This window comes from Coregonus lavaretus, assembly GCF_964263955.1.
Source record: "Coregonus lavaretus genome assembly, chromosome: 1".
Taxonomy (NCBI): Eukaryota; Metazoa; Chordata; class Actinopteri; order Salmoniformes; family Salmonidae; genus Coregonus; species Coregonus lavaretus.
The window spans coordinates 92,900,511-92,911,400 of NC_139988.1; positions in this window are offsets into that span (position 1 = coordinate 92,900,511).

Here is a 10,890-nt window from a genome sequence, read left to right on the forward strand (position 1 = left end):
ACACTTGTCCTTTAGCAGATCATATTCTCCAGATAGTGACAGTCTACACTTGCCCTTTAGCAGATAATATTCTCCAAATAGTGACAGTCTACACATGGTGTCCTATAACAGATCATATTCTCCAGATAGTGACAGTCTACACTTGCCCTTTAGCAGATAATATTCTCCAGCTAGTGACAGTCTACACATGGTGTCCTATAACAGATCATATTCTCCAGATAGTAGCAGTCTACACTTGCTGTCCTATAGCAGATCATATTCTCCAGATAGTGACAGTCTACACTTGGTGTCCTATAACATAACATATTCTCCAGATACTGACAGTCTACACTTGTCCTTTTGCAGATCATATTCTCCAGATAGTGACAGTCTACACTTGTCCTTTAGCAGATCATATTCTCCAGATAGTGACAGTCTACACTTGGTGTCCTATAACAGATCATATTATCCAGATAGTGACAGTCTACACTTGGTGGCCTATAGCAGGACATATTCTCCAGATAGTGACAGTCTACACTTGGTGTCCTATAGCATGACATATTCTCCAGATAGTGACAGTCTACACTTGTTGGTCTATAGCAGATCATATTCTCCAGATAGTGACAGTCTACACTTGGTGTCCTATAGCAGATCATATTCTCCAGATAGTAACAGTCTACACTTGGTGTCCTATAACATGACATATTCTCCAGATAGTGACAGTCTACACTTGTCCTTTAGCAGATCATATTCTCCAGATAGTGACAGTCTACACTTGGTGTCCTATAGCAGATCATATTCTCCAGATAGTGACAGTCTAAACATGGTGTCCTATAGCAGGACATATTCTCCAGATAGTGACAGTCTACACTTGGTGTCCTATAACAGATCATATTCTCCAGATAGTGACAGTCTACACTTGTCCTTTAGCAGATCATATTCTCCAGATAGTGACAGTCTACACTTGTCCTATAGCAGATCATATTCTCCAGATAGTGACAGTCTACACTTGGTGTCCTATAACATATCATATTCTCCAGAAAGTGACAGTCTACACTTGTCCTTTAGCAGATCATATTCTCCAGATAGTGACAGTCTACACTTGCCGTTTAGCAGATCATATTCTCCAGATAGTAACAGTCTACACATGGTGTCCTATAACAGATCATATTCTCCAGATAGTGACAGTCTACACTTGGTGTCCTATAACAGATCATATTCTCCAGATAGTGACAGTCTACACTTGTCCTTTAGCAGATCATATTCTCCAGATAGTGACAGTCTACACTTGGTGTCCTATAACAGATCATATTATCCAGATAGTGACAGTCTACACTTGGTGTCCTATAGCAGGACATATTCTCCAGATAGTGACAGTCTAAACATGGTGTCCTATAGCAGGACATATTCTCCAGATAGTAACAGTCTACACTTGGTGTCCTATAACAGATCATATTCTCCAGATAGTGACAGTCTACACTTGTCCTATAGCAGATCATATTCTCCAGATAGTGACAGTCTACACTTGGTGTCCTATAACAGATCATATTCTCCAGATAGTGACAGTCTACACTTGGTGTCCTATACCATAACATATTATCCAGATACTGACAGTCTACACTTGTCCTTTAGCAGATCATATTCTCCAGATAGTGACAGTCTACACTTGTCCTTTAGCAGATCATATTCTCCAGATAGTGACAGTCTACACTTGGTGTCCTATAACAGATCATATTATCCAGATAGTGACAGTCTACACTTGGTGTCCTATAGCAGGACATATTCTCCAGATAGTGACAGTCTAAACATGGTGTCCTATAGCAGGACATATTCTCCAGATAGTAACAGTCTACACTTGGTGTCCTATAACAGATCATATTCTCCAGATAGTGACAGTCTACACTTGTCCTATAGCAGATCATATTCTCCAGATAGTGACAGTCTACACTTGGTGTCCTATAACAGATCATATTCTCCAGATAGTGACAGTCTACACTTGGTGTCCTATAACATAACATATTATCCAGATACTGACAGTCTACACTTGTCCTTTAGCAGATCATATTCTCCAGATAGTGACAGTCTACACTTGTCCTTTAGCAGATCATATTCTCCAGATAGTGACAGTCTACACTTGGTGTCCTATAACAGATCATATTATCCAGATAGTGACAGTCTACACTTGGTGGCCTATAGCAGGACATATTCTCCAGATAGTGACAGTCTACACTTGGTGTCCTATAGCAGGACATATTCTCCAGATAGTGACAGTCTACACTTGGTGGTCTATAGCAGATCATATTCTCCAGATAGTGACAGTCTACACTTGGTGTCCTATAGCAGATCATATTCTCCAGATAGTGACAGTCTACACTTGGTGTCCTATAACATGACATATTCTCCAGATACTGACAGTCTACACTTGTCCTTTAGCAGATCATATTCTCCAGATAGTGACAGTCTACACTTGGTGTCCTATAGCAGGACATATTCTCCAGATAGTGACAGTCTAAACATGGTGTCCTATAGCAGGACATATTCTCCAGATAGTGACAGTCTACACTTGGTGTCCTATAACAGATCATATTCTCCAGATAGTGACAGTCTACACTTGGTGTCCTATAACAGATCATATTCTCCAGATAGTGACAGTCTACACTTGTCCTTTAGCAGATCATATTCTCCAGATAGTGACAGTCTACACTTGGTGTCCTAAAACAGATCATATTCTCCAGATAGTGACAGTCTAAACTTGTCCTTTTAGCAGATCATATTCTCCAGATAGTGACAGTCTACACTTGTCCTATAGCAGATCATATTCTCCAGATAGTGACAGTCTACACTTGGTGTCCTATAACATATCATATTCTCCAGAAAGTGACAGTCTACACTTGTCCTTTAGCAGATCATATTCTCCAGATAGTGACAGTCTACACTTGCCGTTTAGCAGATCATATTCTCCAGATAGTAACAGTCTACACATGGTGTCCTATAACAGATCATATTCTCCAGATAGTGACAGTCTACACTTGGTGTCCTATAACAGATCATATTCTCCAGATAGTGACAGTCTACACTTGGTGTCCTATAACAGATCATATTCTCCAGATAGTGACAGTCTACACTTGGTGTCCTATAACAGATCATATTCTCCAGATAGTGACAGTCTACACTTGTCCTTTAGCAGATCATATTCTCCAGATAGTGACAGTCTACACTTGGTGTCCTATAACAGATCATATTATCCAGATAGTGACAGTCTACACTTGGTGTCCTATAGCAGGACATATTCTCCAGATAGTGACAGTCTAAACATGGTGTCCTATAGCAGGACATATTCTCCAGATAGTAACAGTCTACACTTGGTGTCCTATAACAGATCATATTCTCCAGATAGTGACAGTCTACACTTGTCCTATAGCAGATCATATTCTCCAGATAGTGACAGTCTACACTTGGTGTCCTATAACAGATCATATTCTCCAGATAGTGACAGTCTACACTTGGTGTCCTATACCATAACATATTATCCAGATACTGACAGTCTACACTTGTCCTTTAGCAGATCATATTCTCCAGATAGTGACAGTCTACACTTGTCCTTTAGCAGATCATATTCTCCAGATAGTGACAGTCTACACTTGGTGTCCTATAACAGATCATATTATCCAGATAGTGACAGTCTACACTTGGTGTCCTATAGCAGGACATATTCTCCAGATAGTGACAGTCTAAACATGGTGTCCTATAGCAGGACATATTCTCCAGATAGTAACAGTCTACACTTGGTGTCCTATAACAGATCATATTCTCCAGATAGTGACAGTCTACACTTGTCCTATAGCAGATCATATTCTCCAGATAGTGACAGTCTACACTTGGTGTCCTATAACAGATCATATTCTCCAGATAGTGACAGTCTACACTTGGTGTCCTATAACATAACATATTATCCAGATACTGACAGTCTACACTTGTCCTTTAGCAGATCATATTCTCCAGATAGTGACAGTCTACACTTGTCCTTTAGCAGATCATATTCTCCAGATAGTGACAGTCTACACTTGGTGTCCTATAACAGATCATATTATCCAGATAGTGACAGTCTACACTTGGTGGCCTATAGCAGGACATATTCTCCAGATAGTGACAGTCTACACTTGGTGTCCTATAGCAGGACATATTCTCCAGATAGTGACAGTCTACACTTGGTGGTCTATAGCAGATCATATTCTCCAGATAGTGACAGTCTACACTTGGTGTCCTATAGCAGATCATATTCTCCAGATAGTGACAGTCTACACTTGGTGTCCTATAACATGACATATTCTCCAGATACTGACAGTCTACACTTGTCCTTTAGCAGATCATATTCTCCAGATAGTGACAGTCTACACTTGGTGTCCTATAGCAGGACATATTCTCCAGATAGTGACAGTCTAAACATGGTGTCCTATAGCAGGACATATTCTCCAGATAGTGACAGTCTACACTTGGTGTCCTATAACAGATCATATTCTCCAGATAGTGACAGTCTACACTTGGTGTCCTATAACAGATCATATTCTCCAGATAGTGACAGTCTACACTTGTCCTTTAGCAGATCATATTCTCCAGATAGTGACAGTCTACACTTGGTGTCCTAAAACAGATCATATTCTCCAGATAGTGACAGTCTAAACTTGTCCTTTTAGCAGATCATATTCTCCAGATAGTGACAGTCTACACTTGTCCTATAGCAGATCATATTCTCCAGATAGTGACAGTCTACACTTGGTGTCCTATAACATATCATATTCTCCAGAAAGTGACAGTCTACACTTGTCCTTTAGCAGATCATATTCTCCAGATAGTGACAGTCTACACTTGCCGTTTAGCAGATCATATTCTCCAGATAGTAACAGTCTACACATGGTGTCCTATAACAGATCATATTCTCCAGATAGTGACAGTCTACACTTGGTGTCCTATAACAGATCATATTCTCCAGATAGTGACAGTCTACACTTGTCCTTTAGCAGATCATATTCTCCAGATAGTGACAGTCTACACTTGCCGTTTAGCAGATCATATTCTCCAGATAGTAACAGTCTACACATGGTGTCCTATAACAGATCATATTCTCCAGATAGTGACAGTCTACACTTGGTGTCCTATAACAGATCATATTCTCCAGATAGTGACAGTCTACACTTGTCCTTTAGCAGATCATATTCTCCAGATAGTGACAGTCTACACTTGGTGTCCTATAACAGATCATATTATCCAGATAGTGACAGTCTACACTTGGTGTCCTATAGCAGGACATATTCTCCAGATAGTGACAGTCTAAACATGGTGTCCTATAGCAGGACATATTCTCCAGATAGTAACAGTCTACACTTGGTGTCCTATAACAGATCATATTCTCCAGATAGTGACAGTCTACACTTGTCCTATAGCAGATCATATTCTCCAGATAGTGACAGTCTACACTTGGTGTCCTATAACAGATCATATTCTCCAGATAGTGACAGTCTACACTTGGTGTCCTATACCATAACATATTATCCAGATACTGACAGTCTACACTTGTCCTTTAGCAGATCATATTCTCCAGATAGTGACAGTCTACACTTGTCCTTTAGCAGATCATATTCTCCAGATAGTGACAGTCTACACTTGGTGTCCTATAACAGATCATATTATCCAGATAGTGACAGTCTACACTTGGTGTCCTATAGCAGGACATATTCTCCAGATAGTGACAGTCTAAACATGGTGTCCTATAGCAGGACATATTCTCCAGATAGTAACAGTCTACACTTGGTGTCCTATAACAGATCATATTCTCCAGATAGTGACAGTCTACACTTGTCCTATAGCAGATCATATTCTCCAGATAGTGACAGTCTACACTTGGTGTCCTATAACAGATCATATTCTCCAGATAGTGACAGTCTACACTTGGTGTCCTATAACATAACATATTATCCAGATACTGACAGTCTACACTTGTCCTTTAGCAGATCATATTCTCCAGATAGTGACAGTCTACACTTGTCCTTTAGCAGATCATATTCTCCAGATAGTGACAGTCTACACTTGGTGTCCTATAACAGATCATATTATCCAGATAGTGACAGTCTACACTTGGTGGCCTATAGCAGGACATATTCTCCAGATAGTGACAGTCTACACTTGGTGTCCTATAGCAGGACATATTCTCCAGATAGTGACAGTCTACACTTGGTGGTCTATAGCAGATCATATTCTCCAGATAGTGACAGTCTACACTTGGTGTCCTATAGCAGATCATATTCTCCAGATAGTGACAGTCTACACTTGGTGTCCTATAACATGACATATTCTCCAGATACTGACAGTCTACACTTGTCCTTTAGCAGATCATATTCTCCAGATAGTGACAGTCTACACTTGGTGTCCTATAGCAGGACATATTCTCCAGATAGTGACAGTCTAAACATGGTGTCCTATAGCAGGACATATTCTCCAGATAGTGACAGTCTACACTTGGTGTCCTATAACAGATCATATTCTCCAGATAGTGACAGTCTACACTTGGTGTCCTATAACAGATCATATTCTCCAGATAGTGACAGTCTACACTTGTCCTTTAGCAGATCATATTCTCCAGATAGTGACAGTCTACACTTGGTGTCCTAAAACAGATCATATTCTCCAGATAGTGACAGTCTAAACTTGTCCTTTTAGCAGATCATATTCTCCAGATAGTGACAGTCTACACTTGTCCTATAGCAGATCATATTCTCCAGATAGTGACAGTCTACACTTGGTGTCCTATAACATATCATATTCTCCAGAAAGTGACAGTCTACACTTGTCCTTTAGCAGATCATATTCTCCAGATAGTGACAGTCTACACTTGCCGTTTAGCAGATCATATTCTCCAGATAGTAACAGTCTACACATGGTGTCCTATAACATAACATATTATCCAGATACTGACAGTCTACACTTGTCCTTTAGCAGATCATATTCTCCAGATAGTGACAGTCTACACTTGTCCTTTAGCAGATCATATTCTCCAGATAGTGACAGTCTACACTTGGTGTCCTATAACATATCATATTCTCCAGAAAGTGACAGTCTACACTTGTCCTTTAGCAGATCATATTCTCCAGATAGTGACAGTCTACACTTGCCGTTTAGCAGATCATATTCTCCAGATAGTAACAGTCTACACATGGTGTCCTATAACAGATCATATTCTCCAGATAGTGACAGTCTACACTTGTCCTTTAGCAGATCATATTCTCCAGATAGTGACAGTCTACACTTGGTGTCCTAAAACAGATCATATTCTCCAGATAGTGACAGTCTAAACTTGTCCTTTTAGCAGATCATATTCTCCAGATAGTGACAGTCTACACTTGTCCTATAGCAGATCATATTCTCCAGATAGTGACAGTCTACACTTGGTGTCCTATAACATATCATATTCTCCAGAAAGTGACAGTCTACACTTGTCCTTTAGCAGATCATATTCTCCAGATAGTGACAGTCTACACTTGCCGTTTAGCAGATCATATTCTCCAGATAGTAACAGTCTACACATGGTGTCCTATAACAGATCATATTCTCCAGATAGTGACAGTCTACACTTGGTGTCCTATAACAGATCATATTCTCCAGATAGTGACAGTCTACACTTGTCCTTTAGCAGATCATATTCTCCAGATAGTGACAGTCTACACTTGGTGTCCTATAACAGATCATATTATCCAGATAGTGACAGTCTACACTTGGTGTCCTATAGCAGGACATATTCTCCAGATAGTGACAGTCTAAACATGGTGTCCTATAGCAGGACATATTCTCCAGATAGTAACAGTCTACACTTGGTGTCCTATAACAGATCATATTCTCCAGATAGTGACAGTCTACACTTGTCCTATAGCAGATCATATTCTCCAGATAGTGACAGTCTACACTTGGTGTCCTATAACATAACATATTATCCAGATACTGACAGTCTACACTTGTCCTTTAGCAGATCATATTCTCCAGATAGTGACAGTCTACACTTGTCCTTTAGCAGATCATATTCTCCAGATAGTGACAGTCTACACTTGGTGTCCTATAACAGATCATATTATCCAGATAGTGACAGTCTACACTTGGTGGCCTATAGCAGGACATATTCTCCAGATAGTGACAGTCTACACTTGGTGTCCTATAGCAGGACATATTCTCCAGATAGTGACAGTCTACACTTGGTGGTCTATAGCAGATCATATTCTCCAGATAGTGACAGTCTACACTTGGTGTCCTATAGCAGATCATATTCTCCAGATAGTGACAGTCTACACTTGGTGTCCTATAACATGACATATTCTCCAGATACTGACAGTCTACACTTGTCCTTTAGCAGATCATATTATCCAGATAGTGACAGTCTACACTTGGTGTCCTATAGCAGGACATATTCTCCAGATAGTGACAGTCTAAACATGGTGTCCTATAGCAGGACATATTCTCCAGATAGTGACAGTCTACACTTGGTGTCCTATAACAGATCATATTCTCCAGATAGTGACAGTCTACACTTGGTGTCCTATAACAGATCATATTCTCCAGATAGTGACAGTCTACACTTGTCCTTTAGCAGATCATATTCTCCAGATAGTGACAGTCTACACTTGGTGTCCTAAAACAGATCATATTCTCCAGATAGTGACAGTCTAAACTTGTCCTTTTAGCAGATCATATTCTCCAGATAGTGACAGTCTACACTTGTCCTATAGCAGATCATATTCTCCAGATAGTGACAGTCTACACTTGGTGTCCTATAACATATCATATTCTCCAGAAAGTGACAGTCTACACTTGTCCTTTAGCAGATCATATTCTCCAGATTTTGACAGTCTACACTTGCCCTTTAGCAGATCATATTCTCCAGATAGTAACAGTCTACACATGGTGTCCTATAACAGATCATATTCTCCAGATAGTGACAGTCTACACTTGGTGTCCTATAACAGATCATATTCTCCAGATAGTGACAGTCTACACTTGTCCTTTAGCAGATCATATTCTCCAGATAGTGACAGTCTACACTTGGTGTCCTATAACAGATCATATTATCCAGATAGTGACAGTCTACACTTGGTGTCCTATAGCAGGACATATTCTCCAGATAGTGACAGTCTAAACATGGTGTCCTATAGCAGGACTTATTCTCCAGATAGTAACAGTCTACACTTGGTGTCCTATAACAGATCATATTCTCCAGATAGTGACAGTCTACACTTGTCCTATAGCAGATCATATTCTCCAGATAGTGACAGTCTACACTTGGTGTCCTATAACAGATCATATTCTCCAGAGAGTGACAGTCTACACTTGTCCTATAGCAGATAATATTCTCCAGATAGTGACAGTCTACACTTGGTGTCCTATAACATATCATATTCTCCAGAAAGTGACAGTCTACACTTGTCCTTTAGCAGATCATATTCTCCAGATAGTGACAGTCTACACTTGTCCTTTAACAGATCATATTCTCCAGATAGTGACAGTCTACACTTGGTGTCCTATAACATATCATATTCTCCAGAAAGTGACAGTCTACACTTGTCCTTTAGCAGATCATATTCTCCAGATAGTGACAGTCTACACTTGCCGTTTAGCAGATTTTATTCTCCAGATAGTAACAGTCTACACATGGTGTCCTATAACAGATCATATTCTCCAGATAGTGACAGTCTACACTTGTCCTTTAGCAGATCATATTCTCCAGATATTGACAGTCTACACTTGGTGTCCTAAAACAGATCATATTCTCCAGATAGTGACAGTCTAAACTTGTCCTTTTAGCAGATCATATTCTCCAGATAGTGACAGTCTACACTTGTCCTATAGCAGATCATATTCTCCAGATAGTGACAGTCTACACTTGGTGTCCTATAACATATCATATTCTCCAGAAAGTGACAGTCTACACTTGTCCTTTAGCAGATCATATTCTCCAGATAGTGACAGTCTACACTTGCCGTTTAGCAGATCATATTCTCCAGATAGTAACAGTCTACACATGGTGTCCTATAACAGATCATATTCTCCAGATAGTGACAGTCTACACTTGGTGTCCTATAACAGATCATATTCTCCAGATAGTGACAGTCTACACTTGTCCTTTAGCAGATCATATTCTCCAGATAGTGACAGTCTACACTTGTCCTTTAGCAGATCATATTATCCAGATAGTGACAGTCTACACTTGGTGTCCTATAGCAGGACATATTCTCCAGATAGTGACAGTCTAAACATGGTGTCCTATAGCAGGACATATTCTCCAGATAGTGACAGTCTACACTTGGTGTCCTATAACAGATCATATTCTCCAGATAGTGACAGTCTACACTTGGTGTCCTATAACAGATCATATTCTCCAGATAGTGACAGTCTACACTTGTCCTTTAGCAGATCATATTCTCCAGATAGTGACAGTCTACACTTGGTGTCCTAAAACAGATCATATTCTCCAGATAGTGACAGTCTAAACTTGTCCTTTTAGCAGATCATATTCTCCAGATAGTGACAGTCTACACTTGTCCTATAGCAGATCATATTCTCCAGATAGTGACAGTCTACACTTGGTGTCCTATAACATATCATATTCTCCAGAAAGTGACAGTCTACACTTGTCCTTTAGCAGATCATATTCTCCAGATTTTGACAGTCTACACTTGCCCTTTAGCAGATCATATTCTCCAGATAGTAACAGTCTACACATGGTGTCCTATAACAGATCATATTCTCCAGATAGTGACAGTCTACACTTGGTGTCCTATAACAGATCATATTCTCCAGATAGTGACAGTCTACACTTGTCCTTTAGCAGATCATATTCTCCAGATAGTGACAGTCTACACTTGGTGTCCTATA